The 15,368-nt window shown below is 29.6% G+C and overlaps 13 non-coding genes across 13 annotated transcripts; all 13 read right to left on the bottom strand.

Annotated features, from left to right (window-relative positions):
* Positions 1–1,031: 1,031 nt before the first annotated feature.
* TRNAE-UUC lies at positions 1,032–1,102 on the bottom strand. The gene has a single exon. It is a non-coding gene; the product is annotated as a tRNA-Glu (tRNA).
* A 1,364-nt stretch (positions 1,103–2,466) lies between these two features.
* TRNAE-UUC lies at positions 2,467–2,536 on the bottom strand. Its single transcript has one exon. It is a non-coding gene; the product is annotated as a tRNA-Glu (tRNA).
* Positions 2,537–3,787: 1,251 nt separating this feature from the next.
* Positions 3,788–3,859, bottom strand: TRNAE-UUC. Its single transcript has one exon. It is a non-coding gene; the product is annotated as a tRNA-Glu (tRNA).
* Positions 3,860–6,536: 2,677 nt separating this feature from the next.
* Positions 6,537–6,608, bottom strand: TRNAE-UUC. Its single transcript has one exon. It is a non-coding gene; the product is annotated as a tRNA-Glu (tRNA).
* Positions 6,609–8,094: 1,486 nt separating this feature from the next.
* TRNAF-GAA lies at positions 8,095–8,167 on the bottom strand. The gene has a single exon. It is a non-coding gene; the product is annotated as a tRNA-Phe (tRNA).
* Positions 8,168–9,280: 1,113 nt separating this feature from the next.
* On the bottom strand, positions 9,281–9,352 carry TRNAE-UUC. The gene has a single exon. It is a non-coding gene; the product is annotated as a tRNA-Glu (tRNA).
* Positions 9,353–9,444: 92 nt separating this feature from the next.
* TRNAF-GAA lies at positions 9,445–9,517 on the bottom strand. Its single transcript has one exon. It is a non-coding gene; the product is annotated as a tRNA-Phe (tRNA).
* Positions 9,518–10,725: 1,208 nt separating this feature from the next.
* Positions 10,726–10,797, bottom strand: TRNAE-UUC. The gene has a single exon. It is a non-coding gene; the product is annotated as a tRNA-Glu (tRNA).
* Positions 10,798–10,889: 92 nt separating this feature from the next.
* TRNAF-GAA lies at positions 10,890–10,962 on the bottom strand. Its single transcript has one exon. It is a non-coding gene; the product is annotated as a tRNA-Phe (tRNA).
* Positions 10,963–12,071: 1,109 nt separating this feature from the next.
* On the bottom strand, positions 12,072–12,143 carry TRNAE-UUC. Its single transcript has one exon. It is a non-coding gene; the product is annotated as a tRNA-Glu (tRNA).
* A 1,374-nt stretch (positions 12,144–13,517) lies between these two features.
* On the bottom strand, positions 13,518–13,589 carry TRNAE-UUC. Its single transcript has one exon. It is a non-coding gene; the product is annotated as a tRNA-Glu (tRNA).
* A 1,203-nt stretch (positions 13,590–14,792) lies between these two features.
* On the bottom strand, positions 14,793–14,864 carry TRNAE-UUC. Its single transcript has one exon. It is a non-coding gene; the product is annotated as a tRNA-Glu (tRNA).
* Positions 14,865–14,956: 92 nt separating this feature from the next.
* TRNAF-GAA lies at positions 14,957–15,029 on the bottom strand. The gene has a single exon. It is a non-coding gene; the product is annotated as a tRNA-Phe (tRNA).
* Between the last annotated feature and the right edge of the window lie 339 nt (positions 15,030–15,368).

The raw sequence follows: 15,368 nt of genomic DNA, 5'->3' as shown, positions 1-15,368 counted from the left end.
CTTCGCATAGTCATTATTGCGTCTTCAAACTCTGATTAAAAGTTAAAACATAGCCACGATGATTACGTTCATGAGAAACAAACCGATTTCATTACATTACACCAAACATCTCTTGTGCATGATTCAATTGTTGTCACAAGCCAAAGCCATTCATCTTTAATAACACCTCTATAATTGTTATAAAGTCTAATGTAAGCATAAAAACCTATGACATTTCCTTTCTTCATATCTATGTATCTAACTATAACTAAATGTTTTTATATTTGGAAAATTACCCGAGTATATATATTAATTACTAATTACTAAATTCTCAATTCTCTAGATCTCGATATTTTATTTATATTATACACTTAGATTGATATATTGTAATTGGAATTAAGTTTTATGTTATGTTTCGACATTGGTTTTTAATTATGTAGTGTTGTTTCTTTGTTCGGACTCATTATTGATTGAGGAATTTTAAATATGCATCGTTGACGTGTTGATTGGATTTTAAATTTTAAATTAATAAAAATTAATTAATTAATTAATTGCACTAAAAAACTTGAGAATGTTAATGTTCTCAAATTGACCGAACCAAACTAAACTACAATGTTAAATAGAATGGTTTCGTCTTTTCAAAACTAAAAAAATATAAATCAAATAGAGAAAAAAAAAAAATAACCGAACTATAAATTGAAATTCCCACCCCTAATTGTAGGTTCTTTTAATAACTATTATTACAATGCCATTAAGTAAATTTACAAGTTTATAGATATTATTCCATGTTCTTTAAATTACAATTGCTAGTTGATTAAGTCACTATTGCAAGTCCTTTGAAAAAAAAAAAAGTCATATATTCTCGTCCGAAACGTTATTACAAGTTCATTAAATTAATATTGCATACTCATTAAGACACTATTGTAGGTACAGTAAGTCATCATAGGTCATGTATATTATTACTATATCACACATAAACCGAGACCTCTAAACAAATACATTATACCACACTTTGCACTACAAATCTTCTCTAAATTCAAAGATAGGAAATCTTCCGTTGCCGGGAATTGAACCCGGTCTCCTGGGTGAAAGCCAGATATCCTAACCGCTGGACGACAACGGAACGCTTCCATGGATCATCTGTTGAAAATCATCTATTGAAAATTATTAACTTATAATTGTATGGTTTACATTTTAAAAGCATCAAAACTAAGTTGCGGTGAACATGGATCGAACACGTGACCTTCAGATCTTCAGTCTACCGCTCTTCCAACTGAGCTATCCCGCATCTCATAAAACTTTACATTCTTAATAAACGAACTTTTGGCTTTTCTAACCATAAGTTATTATGTTCCACATATTGCTTCGCATAGTCATTATTGCGTCTTCAAACTCTGATTAAAAGTTAAAACATAGCCACGATGATTACGTTCATGAGAAACAAACCGATTTCATTACACTACACCAAACATCTCTTGTGCATGATTCAATCGTTGCACAAGCCAAAGCCAATCACCTTTAATAACACCTCTATAATTGTTATAAAGTCTAATGTAAGCATAAAAAACTATGACATTTCCTTTGTTCATATCTATGTATCTAACTATAACAAAATGTTTTATATTTGGAAAATTACCCGAGTATATATATTAATTACTAATTACTAAATTCTCAATTCTCTAGATCCGATATTTTATTTATATTATACACTTAGATTATATTGTAATTGGAATTAAGTTTTATGTTATGTTTGGACATTGAATTTTTAATTATGTAGTGTTGTTTCTTTGTTCGGACTCATTATTGATTGAGGAATTTTAAATATGCATCGTTGACGTGTTGATTGGATTTTAAATTTTAAATTAATAAAAATTAATTAATTAATTAATTGCGCTAAAAAACTAGAGAATGTTAATGTTCTCAAATTGACCGAACCAAACTAAACTACAATGTTAAATAGAATGGTTTCGTCTTTTCAAAACAAAAAAATATATAAATGAAACAGAGAAAAAAAAAAAAAAAAAGGAACCCGAACTATAAATTGAAATTCCCACCCCTAATTGTAGGTTATTTTAATTACTATTATTACAATGCCATTAAGTAAATTTACAAGTTTATATAGATATTATTCCATGTTCTTTAAATTACTATTGCTAGTTGATTAAGTCACTATTGCAAGTCCTTTGAAAAAAAAAAAGTCATATATTCTCGTCCGAAACGTTATTACAAGTTCATTAAATTAATATTGCATACTCATTAAGACACTATTGTAGGTACAGTAAGTCATCATAGGTCATGTATATTATTACTATATCACAGTTCATTAAATTAATATTGCATACTCATTAAGACACTATTGTAGGTACAGTAATTCATCATAGGTCATGTATATTATTACTATATCACACATAAACCCGAGACCTCTAAACAAATACATTACACCATACTTTGCACTACAAATCTTCTCTAAATTAAAGATAGGAAATCTTCCGTTGCCGGAATTGAACCGGGTCTCCTGGGTGAAAGCCAGATATCCTAACCGCTGGACGACAACGGAACACTTCCATGGATCATCTGTTGAAAATCATCTATTGAAAATTATAAACTTATAATTGTATGGTTTACATTTTAAGCATCAAAACTAAGTTGCGTGAACGTGGATCGAACACGTGACCTTCAGATCTTCAGTCTGACGCTCTCCCAACTGAATCCCGCATCTCATAGAAACTTTACATTCTTAATAAACGAACTTTTAGCTTTTTCTAACCATAAGTTATTATGTTACATATTGCTTCGCATAGTCATTATTGCGTCTTCAAACTCTGATTAAAAGTTAAAACATAGCCACGATGATTACGTTCATGAGAAACAAACCGATTTCATTACACTACACCAAACATCTCTTGTGCATGATTCAATTGTTGCACAAGCCAAAGCCATTCATCTTTAATAACACCTCTATAATTGTTATAAAGTCTAATGTAAGCATAAAAAACTATGACATTTCCTTTTCATATCTATGTATCTAACTATAACTAAATGTTTTTATATTTGGAAAATTACCCGAGTATATATATTAATTACTAATTACTAAATTCTCAATTCTCTAGATCCGATATTTTATTTATATTATACACTTAGATTGGTATATTGTAATTGGAATTAAGTTTTATGTTATGTTTGACATTGGTTTTAATTATGTAGTGTTGTTTCTTTGTTCGGACTCATTATTGATTGAGGAATTTTAAATATGCATCGTTGACGTGTTGATTGGATTTTAAATTTTAAATTAATAAAAATTAATTAATTAATTGCACTAAAAAACTAGAGAATGTTAATGTTCTCAAATTGACCGAACCAAACTAAACTACAATGTTAAATAGAATGGTTTCGTCTTTTCAAACTAAAAAAATATAAATCAAATAGAGAAAAAAAAAAAACCCGAACTATAAATTGAAATTCCACCCCTAATTGTAGGTTCTTTTAATAACTATTATTACAATGCCATTAAGTAAATTTACAAGTTTATAGATATTATTCCATGTTCTTTAAATTACAATTGCTAGTTGATTAAGTCACTATTGCAAGTCCTTTGAAAAAAAAAAAGTCATATATTCTCGTCCGAAACGTTATTACAAGTTCATTAAATTAATATTGCATACTCATTAAGACACTATTGTAGGTACAGTAAGTCATCATAGGTCATGTATATTATTACTATATCACACATAAACCCGAGACCTCTAAACAAATACATTACACCACACTTTGCACTACAAATCTTCTCTAAATTCAAAGATAGGAAAGCTTCCGTTGCCGGGAATTGAACCCGGGTCTCCTGGGTGAAAGCCAGATATCCTAACCGCTGGACGACAACGGAACGCTTCCATGGATCATCTGTTGAAAATCATCTATTGAAAATTATTAACTTATAATTGTATGGTTTACATTTTAAAAGCATCAAAACTAAGTTGCGGTGAACGTGGATCGAACACGTGACCTTCAGATCTTCAGTCTACGCTCTCCAACTGAGCTATCCCCGCATCTCATAGAAACTTTACATTCTTAATAAACGAACTTTTGCTTTTTCTAACCATAAGTTATTATGTTCCACATATTGCTTCGCATAGTCATTATTGCGTCTTCAAACTCTGATTAAAAGTTAAAACATAGCCACGATGATACGTTCATGAGAAACAAACCGATTTCATTACACTACACCAAACATCTCTTGTGCATGATTCAATCGTTGCACAAGCCAAAGCCAATCACCTTTAATAACACCTCTATAATTGTTATAAAGTCTAATGTAAGCATAAAAAACTATGACATTTCCTTTGTTCATATCTATGTATCTAACTATAACAAAATGTTTTTATATTTGGAAAATTACCCGAGTATATATATTAATTACTAATTACTAAATTCTCAATTCTCTAGATCCCGATATTTTATTTATATTATACACTTAGATTGGTATATTGTAATTGGAATTAAGTTTTATGTTATGTTTGGACATTGGATTTTTAATTATGTAGTGTTGTTTCTTTGTTCGGACTCATTATTGATTGAGGAATTTTAAATATGCATCGTTGACGTGTTGATTGGATTTTAAATTTTAAATTAATAAAAATTAATTAATTAATTAATTGCGCTAAAAAACTAGAGAATGTTAATGTTCTCAAATTGACCGAAAAACTAAACTACAATGTTAAATAGAATGGTTTCGTCTTTTCAAAACAAAAAAAATATAAATGAAACAGAGAAAAAAAAAAAAAAAACCCGAACTATAAATTGAAATTCCCACCCCTAATTGTAGGTTATTTTAATTACTATTATTACAATGCCATTAAGTAAATTTACAAGTTTATATAGATATTATTCCATGTTCTTTAAATTACTATTGCTAGTTGATTAAGTCACTATTGCAAGTCCTTTGAAAAAAAAAAGTCATATATTCTCGTCCGAAACGTTATTACAAGTTCATTAAATTAATATTGCATACTCATTAAGACACTATTGTAGGTACAGTAAGTCATCATAGGTCATGTATATTATTACTATATCACAGTTCATTAAATTAATATTGCATACTCATTAAGACACTATTGTAGGTACAGTAATTCATCATAGGTCATGTATATTATTACTATATCACACATAAACCCGAGACCTCTAAACAAATACATTACACCATACTTTGCACAAATCTTCTCTCTAAATTTAAAGATAGGAAATCTTCGTTGCCGGAATTGAACCCGGTCTCCTGTGAAAGCCAGATATCCTAACCGCAGGACGACAACGGAACACTTCCATGGATCATCTGTTGAAAATCATCTATTGAAAATTATAACTTATAATTGTATGGTTTACATTTTAAAAGCATCAAAACTAAGTTGCGTGAACGTGGATCGAACACGTGACCTTCAGATCTTCAGTCTGACGCTCTCCAACTGCTATCCCCGCATCTCATAGAAACTTTACATTCTTAATAAACGAACTTTTAGCTTTTTCTAACCATAAGTTATTATGTTTTACATATTGCTTCGCATAGTCATTATTGCGTCTTCAAACTCTGATTAAAAGTTAAAACATAGCCACGATGATTACGTTCATGAGAAACAAACCGATTTCATTACAACACCAAACATCTCTTGTGCATGATTCAATTGTTGTCACAAGCCAAAGCCATTCATCTTTAATAACACCTATAATTGTTATAAAGTCTAATGTAAGCATAAAAACTATGACATTTCCTTTCTTCATATCTATGTATCTAACTATAACTAAATGTTTTTATATTTGGAAAATTACCCGAGTATATATATTAATTACTAATTACTAAATTCTCAATTCTCTAGATCCGATATTTTATTTATATTATACACTTAGATTGATATATTGTAATTGGAATTAAGTTTTATGTTATGTTTGACATTGGTTTTTAATTATGTAGTGTTGTTTCTTTGTTCGGACTCATTATTGATTGAGGAATTTTAAATATGCATCGTTGACGTGTTGATTGGATTTTAAATTTTAAATTAATAAAAATTAATTAATTGGCACTAAAAAACTTGAGAATGTTAATGTTCTCAAATTGACCGAACCAAACTAAACTACAATGTTAAATAGAATGGTTTCGTCTTTTCAAAACTAAAAAAATATAAATCAAATAGAGAAAAAAAAAAAAAACCCGAACTATAAATTGAAATTCCCACCCCTAATTGTAGGTTCTTTTAATACTATTATTACAATGCCATTAAGTAAATTTACAAGTTTATAGATATTATTCCATGTTCTTTAAATTACAATTGCTAGTTGATTAAGTCACTATTGCAAGTCCTTTGAAAAAAAAAGTCATATATTCTCGTCCGAAACGTTATTACAAGTTCATTAAATTAATATTGCATACTCATTAAGACACTATTGTAGGTACAGTAAGTCATCATAGGTCATGTATATTATTACTATATCACACATAAACCCGAGACCTCTAAACAATACATTATACCACACTTTGCACTACAAATCTTCTCTAAATTCAAAGATAGGAAAGCTTCCGTTGCCGGGAATTGAACCCGGGTCTCCTGGGTGAAAGCCAGATATCCTAACCGCTGGACGACAACGGAACGCTTCCATGGATCATCTGTTGAAAATCATCTATTGAAAATTATTAACTTATAATTGTATGGTTTACATTTTAAAAGCATCAAAACTAAGTTGCGGTGAACATGGATCGAACACGTGACCTTCAGATCTTCAGTCTACGCTCTCCAACTGAGCTATCCCCGCATCTCATAGAAACTTTACATTCTTAATAAACGAACTTTTGGCTTTTTCTAACCATAAGTTATTATGTTCCACACATTGCTTCGCATAGTCATTATTGCGTCTTCAAACTCTGATTAAAAGTTAAAACATAGCCACGATGAATACGTTCATGAGAAACAAACCGATTTCATTACACTACACCAAACATCTCTTGTGCATGATTCAATCGTTGCCACAAGCCAAAGCCAATCACCTTTAATAACACCTCTATAATTGTTATAAAGTCTAATGTAAGCATAAAAAACTATGACATTTCCTTTGTTCATATCTATGTATCTAACTATAACAAAATGTTTTTATATTTGGAAAATTACCCGAGTATATATATTAATTACTAATTACTAAATTCTCAATTCTCTAGATCCCGATATTTTATTTATATTATACACTTAGATTGGTATATTGTAATTGGAATTAAGTTTTATGTTATGTTTGGACATTGAATTTTTAATTATGTAGTGTTGTTTCTTTGTTCGGACTCATTATTGATTGAGGAATTTTAAATATGCATCGTTGACGTGTTGATTGGATTTTAAATTTTAAATTAATAAAAATTAATTAATTAATTAATTGCGCTAAAAAACTAGAGAATGTTAATGTTCTCAAATTGACCGAACCAAACTAAACTACAATGTTAAATAGAATGGTTTCGTCTTTTCAAAACAAAAAAATATAAATGAAACAGAGAAAAAAAAAAAAAAAACCCGAACTATAAATTGAAATTCCCACCCCTAATTGTAGGTTCCCACAAGTAAGTATATAGATATTATTCCATGTTCTTTAAATTACTATTGCTAGTTGATTAAGTCACTATTGCAAGTCCTTTGAAAAAAAAAAGTCATATATTCTCCGAAACGTTATTACAAGTTCATTAAATTAATATTGCATACTCATTAAGACACTATTGTAGGTACAGTAAGTCATCATAGGTCATGTATATTATTACTATATCACAGTTCATTAAATTAATATTGCATACTCATTAAGACACTATTGTAGGTACAGTAATTCATCATAGGTCATGTATATTATTACTATATCACACATAAACCCGAGACCTCTAAACAAATACATTACACCATACTTTGCACCACAAATCTTCTAAATTTAAAGATAGGAAATCTTCGTTGCCGGAATTGAACCCGGGTCTCCTGGTGAAAGCCAGATATCCTAACCGCTGGACGACAACGGAACACTTCCATGGATCATCTGTTGAAAATCATCTATTGAAAATTATAAACTTATAATTGTATGGTTTACATTTTAAAAGCATCAAAACTAAGTTGCAGTGAACGTGGATCGAACACGTGACCTTCAGATCTTCAGTCTGACGCTCTCCCAACTGCGTTATCCCCGCATCTCATAGAAACTTGACATTCTTAATAAACGAACTTTTAGCTTTTTCTAACCATAAGTTATTAAGTTTTACATATTGCTTCGCATAGTCATTATTGCGTCTTCAAACTCTTGATTAAAAGTTAAAACATAGCCACGATGATTACGTTCATGAGAAACAAACCGATTCCATTACATTACACCAAACATCTCTTTGTGCATGATTCAATTGTTGTCACAAGCCAAAGCCATTCATCTTTAATAACACCTCTATAATTGTTATAAAGTCTAATGTAAGCATAAAAACCTATGACATTTCCTTTCTTCATATCTATGTATCTAACTATAACTAAATGTTTTTATATTTGGAAAATTACCCGAGTATATATATTAATTACTAATTACTAAATTCTCAATTCTCTAGATCTCGATATTTTATTTATATTATACACTTAGATTGATATATTGTAATTGGAATTAAGTTTTATGTTATGTTTCGACATTGGTTTTTAATTATGTAGTGTTGTTTCTTTGTTCGGACTCATTATTGATTGAGGAATTTTAAATATGCATCGTTGACGTGTTGATTGGATTTTAAATTTTAAATTAATAAAAATTAATTAATTAATTAATTGCACTAAAAAACTTGAGAATGTTAATGTTCTCAAATTGACCGAACCAAACTAAACTACAATGTTAAATAGAATGGTTTCGTCTTTTCAAACCTAAAAAATATAAATCAAATAGAGAAAAAAAAAAAAAAATAACCCGAACTATAAATTGAAATTCCCACCCCTAATTGTAGGTTCTTTTAATAACTATTATTACAATGCCATTAAGTAAATTTTCAAGTTTATAGATATTATTCCATGTTCTTTAAATTACAATTGCTAGTTGATTAAGTCACTATTGCAAGTCCTTTGAAAAAAAAAAGTCATATATTCTCGTCCGAAACGTTATTACAAGTTCATTAAATTAATATTGCATACTAATTAAGACACTATTGTAGGTACAGTAAGTCATCATAGGTCATGTATATTATTACTATATCACACATAAACCCGAGACCTCTAAACAAATACATTATACCACACTTTGCACTACAAATCTTCTCTAAATTCAAAGATAGGAAAGCTTCCGTTGCCGGGAATTGAACCCGGGTCTCCTGGGTGAAAGCCAGATATCCTAACCGCTGGACGACAACGGAACGCTTCCATGGATCATCTGTTGAAAATCATCTATTGAAAATTATTAACTTATAATTGTATGGTTTACATTTTAAAAGCATCAAAACTAAGTTGCGGTGAACATGGATCGAACACGTGACCTTCAGATCTTCAGTCTACCGCTCTTCCAACTGAGCTATCCCCGCATATCATAGAAACTTTACATTCTTAATAAACGAACTTTTGGGCTTTTTCTAACCATAAGTTATTATGTTCCACACATTGCTTCGCATAGTCATTATTGCGTCTTCAAACTCTGATTAAAAGTTTAAACATAGCCACGATGAATACGTTCATGAGAAACAAACCGATTTCATTACACTACACCAAACATCTCTTGTGCATGATTCAATCGTTGCCACAAGTCAAAGCCAATCACCTTTAATAACACCTCTATAATTGTTATAAAGTCTAATGTAAGCATAAAAAACTATGACATTTCCTTTGTTCATATCTATGTATCTAACTATAACAAAATGTTTTTATATTTGGAAAATTACCCGAGTATATATATTAATTACTAATTACTAAATTCTCAATTCTCTAGATCCCGATATTTTATTTATATTATACACTTAGATTGGTATATTGTAATTGGAATTAAGTTTTATGTTATGTTTGGACATTGAATTTTTAATTATGTAGTGTTGTTTCTTTGTTCGGACTCATTATTGATTGAGGAATTTTAAATATGCATCGTTGACGTGTTGATTGTATTTTAAATTTTAAATTAATAAAAATTAATTAATTAATTAATTGCGCTAAAAAACTAGAGAATGTTAATGTTCTCAAATTGACCGAACCAAACTAAACTACAATGTTAAATAGAATGGTTTCGTCTTTTCAAAACAAAAAATATATAAATGAAACAGAGAAAAAAAAAAAAAAAGGAACCCGAACTATAAATTGAAATTCCCACCCCTAATTGTAGGTTATTTTAATTACTATTATTACAATGCCATTAAGTAAATTTACAAGTTTATATAGATATTATTCCATGTTCTTTAAATTACTATTGCTAGTTGATTAAGTCACTATTGCAAGTCCTTTGAAAAAATAAAAGTCATATATTCTCGTCCGAAACGTTATTACAAGTTCATTAAATTAATATTGCATACTCATTAAGACACTATTGTAGGTACAGTAAGTCATCATAGGTCATGTATATTATTACTATATCACAGTTCATTAAATTAATATTGCATACTCATTAAGACACTATTGTAGGTACAGTAATTCATCATAGGTCATGTATATTATTACTATATCACACATAAACCCGAGACCTCTAAACAAATACATTACACCATACTTTGGCACCACAAATCTTCTCTAAATTTAAAGATAGGAAATCTTCCGTTGCCGGGAATTGAACCCGGGTCTCCTGAGTGAAAGCCAGATATCCTAACCGCAGGACGACAACGGAACACTTCCATGGATCATCTGTTGAAAATCATCTATTGAAAATTATAAACTTATAATTGTATGGTTTACATTTTAAAAGCATCAAAACTAAGTTGCAGTGAACGTGGATCGAACACGTGACCTTCAGATCTTCAGTCTGACGCTCTCCCAACTGCGTTATCCCCGCATCTCATAGAAACTTTACATTCTTAATAAACGAACTTTTAGCTTTTTCTAACCATAAGTTATTAAGTTTTACATATTGCTTCGCATAGTCATTATTGCGTCTTCAAACTCTTGATTAAAAGTTAAAACATAGCCACGATGATTACGTTCATGAGAAACAAACCGATTCCATTACATTACACCAAACATCTCTTGTGCATGATTCAATTGTTGTCACAAGCCAAAGCCATTCATCTTTAATAACACCTCTATAATTGTTATAAAGTCTAATGTAAGCATAAAAACCTATGACATTTCCTTTCTTCATATCTATGTATCTAACTATAACTAAATGTTTTTATATTTGGAAAATTACCCGAGTATATATATTAATTACTAATTACTAAATTCTCAATTCTCTAGATCTCGATATTTTATTTATATTATACACTTAGATTGATATATTGTAATTGGAATTAAGTTTTATGTTATGTTTCGACATTGGTTTTTAATTATGTAGTGTTGTTTCTTTGTTCGGACTCATTATTGATTGAGGAATTTTAAATATGCATCGTTGACGTGTTGATTGGATTTTAAATTTTAAATTAATAAAAATTAATTAATTAATTAATTGCACTAAAAAACTTGAGAATGTTAATGTTCTCAAATTGACCGAACCAAACTAAACTACAATGTTAAATAGAATGGTTTCGTCTTTTCAAAACTAAAAAAATATAAATCAAATAGAGAAAAAAAAAAAAAAAATAACCCGAACTATAAATTGAAATTCCCACCCCTAATTGTAGGTTCTTTTAATAACTATTATTACAATGCCATTAAGTAAATTTACAAGTTTATAGATATTATTCCATGTTCTTTAAATTACAATTGCTAGTTGATTAAGTCACTATTGCAAGTCCTTTGAAAGTCATATATTCTCGTCCGAAACGTTATTACATGTTCATTAAATTAATATTGCATACTCATTAAGACACTATTGTAGGTACAGTAAGTCATCATAGGTCATGTATATTATTACTATATCACACATAAACCCGAGACCTCTAAACAAATACATTATACCACACTTTGCACTACAAATCTTCTCTAAATTCAAAGATTTAGGAAATCTTCCGTTGCCGGGAATTGAACCCGGGTCTCCTGGGTGAAAGCCAGATATCCTAACCGCTGGAAGACAACGGAACGCTTCCATGGATCATCTGTTGAAAATCATCTATTGAAAATTATTAACTTATAATTGTATGGTTTACATTTTAAAAGCATCAAAACTAAGTTGCGGTGAACATGGATTGACCACGTGACCTTCAGATCTTCAGTCTACCGCTCTTCCAACTGAGCTATCCCCGCATATCATAGAAACTTTACATTCTTAATAAACGAACTTTTGGCTTTTTCTAACCATAAGTTATTATGTTCCACACATTGCTTCGCATAGTCATTATTGCGTCTTCAAAACTCTGATTAAAAGTTAAAACATAGCCACGATGAATACGTTCATGAGAAACAAACCGATTTCATTACACTACACCAAACATCTCTTGTGCATGATTCAATCGTTGCCACAAGTCAAAGCCAATCACCTTTAATAACACCTCTATAATTGTTATAAAGTCTAATGTAAGCATAAAAAACTATGACATTTCCTTTGTTCATATCTATGTATCTAACTATAACAAAATGTTTTTATATTTGGAAAATTACCCGAGTATATATATTAATTACTAATTACTAAATTCTCAATTCTCTAGATCCCGATATTTTATTTATATTATACACTTAGATTGGTATATTGTAATTGGAATTAAGTTTTATGTTATGTTTGGACATTGAATTTTTAATTATGTAGTGTTGTTTCTTTGTTCGGACTCATTATTGATTGAGGAATTTGAAATATGCATCGTTGACGTGTTGATTGTATTTTAAATTTTAAATTAATAAAAATTAATTAATTAATTAATTGCGCTAAAAAACTAGAGAATGTTAATGTTCTCAAATTGACCGAACCAAACTAAACTACAATGTTAAATAGAATGGTTTCGTCTTTTCAAAACAAAAAATATATAAATGAAACAGAGAAAAAAAAAAAAAAAAAGGAACCCGAACTATAAATTGAAATTCCCACCCCTAATTGTAGGTTATTTTAATTACTATTATTACAATGCCATTAAGTAAATTTACAAGTTTATATAGATATTATTCCATGTTCTTTAAATTACTATTGCTAGTTGATTAAGTCACTATTGCAAGTCCTTTGAAAAAATAAAAGTCATATATTCTCGTCCGAAACGTTATTACAAGTTCATTAAATTAATATTGCATACTCATTAAGACACTATTGTAGGTACAGTAAGTCATCATAGGTCATGTATATTATTACTATATCACAGTTCATTAAATTAATATTGCATACTCATTAAGACACTATTGTAGGTACAGTAATTCATCATAGGTCATGTATATTACCACTATATCACACATAAACCCGAGACCTCTAAACAAATACATTACACCATACTTTGCACCACAAATCGTCTCTAAATTCAAAGATAGGAAATCTTCCGTTGCCGAGAATTGAACCCGGGTCTCCTGGGTGAAAGCCAAATATCCTAACCGCTGGACGACAACGGAACGCTTCCATGGATCATCTGTTGAAAATCATCTATTGAAAATTATTAACTTATAATTGTCTCTCCCAACTGAGCTATCCCCGCATCTCATAGAAACTTTACATTCTTAATAAACGAACTTTTAGCTTTTTCTAACCATAAGTTATTATGTTTTACATATTGCTTCGCATAGTCATTATTGCGTCTTCAAACTCTTGATTAAAAGTTAAAACATAGCCACGATGATTACGTTCATGAGAAACAAACCGATTTCATTACACTACACCAAACATCTCTTGTGCATGATTCAATTGTTGTCACAAGCCAAAGCCATTCATCATTAATAACACCTCTGATCTTTAATTGTTATAAAGTCTAATGTAAGCATAAAAAATTATGACATCTCCTTTGTTCATATCTATGTATCTAACTATAACTAAATGTTTTTATATTTGGAAAATTACCCGAGTATATATATTAATTACTAATTACTAAATTCTCAATTCTCTAGATCCCGATATTTTATTTCTATTATACACTTAGATTGGTATATTGTAATTTGAATTTAGTTTTATGTTATGTTTGGACATTGGATATTTAATTACGTAGTGTTGCCTTGTTGTTCGGACTCATTATTGATTGAGGAATTTTAAATATGCATCGTTGACATGTTGATTGGATTTTAAATTTTAAATTAATAAAAATTAATTAATTAATTAATTGCACGAAAAAACTTGAGAATGTTAATGTTCTCAAATTGACCGAACCAAACTAAACTACAATGTTAAATAGAATGGTTTTGTATTTTCAATACTAAAAAAATATAAATCAAACTAAGAAAAAAAAAAAGAACCCGAACTGTAAATTGAAATTCGCACCCCAAATTGTAGGTTCATTTAATAACTATTATTACAATGCCATTAAGTAAATTTACAAGTTTATAAAGATATTATTCCATGTTCTTTAAATTACTATTGCTAGTTGATTAAGTCACTATTGCAAGTCCTTTGAAAAAAAAAAGTAATATATTCTCGTCCGAAACGTTATTACAAGTTCATTAAATTAATATTGCATACTCATTAAAACACTATTGTAGAAACAGTAATTCATCATAGGTCATGTATATTATTACTATATCACACATAAACCCGAGACCTTTGAACAAATACATTACACCATACTTTGCACTACAAATCTTCTCTAAATTCAAAGATTTTAGGAAAGCTTCCGTTGCCGGGAATTGAACCCGGGTCTCCTGGGTGAAAGCCAGATATCCTAACCGCTGGACGACAACGGAACGCTTCCATGGATCATCTGTTGAAAATCATCTATTAAAAATTATTAACTTATAATTGTTTGGTTTACATTTTAAAAGCATCAAAACTAAGTTGCGGTGAACGTGGATCAAACACATGACCTTCAGATGTTCAGTCTGACGCTCTCCCAACTGAGCTATCCCCGCATCTCATAAATACTTAACATTCTTAATAAACGAACTTTTAGCTTTTTCTAACCATAAGTTATTATGTTTTACATATTGCTTCGCATAGTCATTATTGCGTCTTCAAACTCTTGATTAAAAGTTAAAACATAGCCACGATGATTACGTTCATGAGAAACAAACCGATTTCATTACACTACACCAAACATCTCTTGTGCATGATTCAATTGTTGAAACAAGCCAAAGCCATTCATCTTTAATAACACCTCTGATCTTTAATTGTTATAAAGTCGAATGTAAGCATAAAAAACTATGACATTTCCTTTGTTCATATCTATGTATCTTACTATAACAAAATGC

The sequence above is a fragment of the Ipomoea nil genome, unplaced genomic scaffold (assembly GCF_001879475.1).
Source record: "Ipomoea nil cultivar Tokyo-kokei standard unplaced genomic scaffold, Asagao_1.1 scaffold1948, whole genome shotgun sequence".
Lineage (NCBI taxonomy): Eukaryota > Viridiplantae > Streptophyta > Magnoliopsida > Solanales > Convolvulaceae > Ipomoea > Ipomoea nil.
The sequence above is the reverse complement of the archived record's forward strand: the minus strand, read 5'-3'. Positions and strand labels throughout refer to the sequence as shown.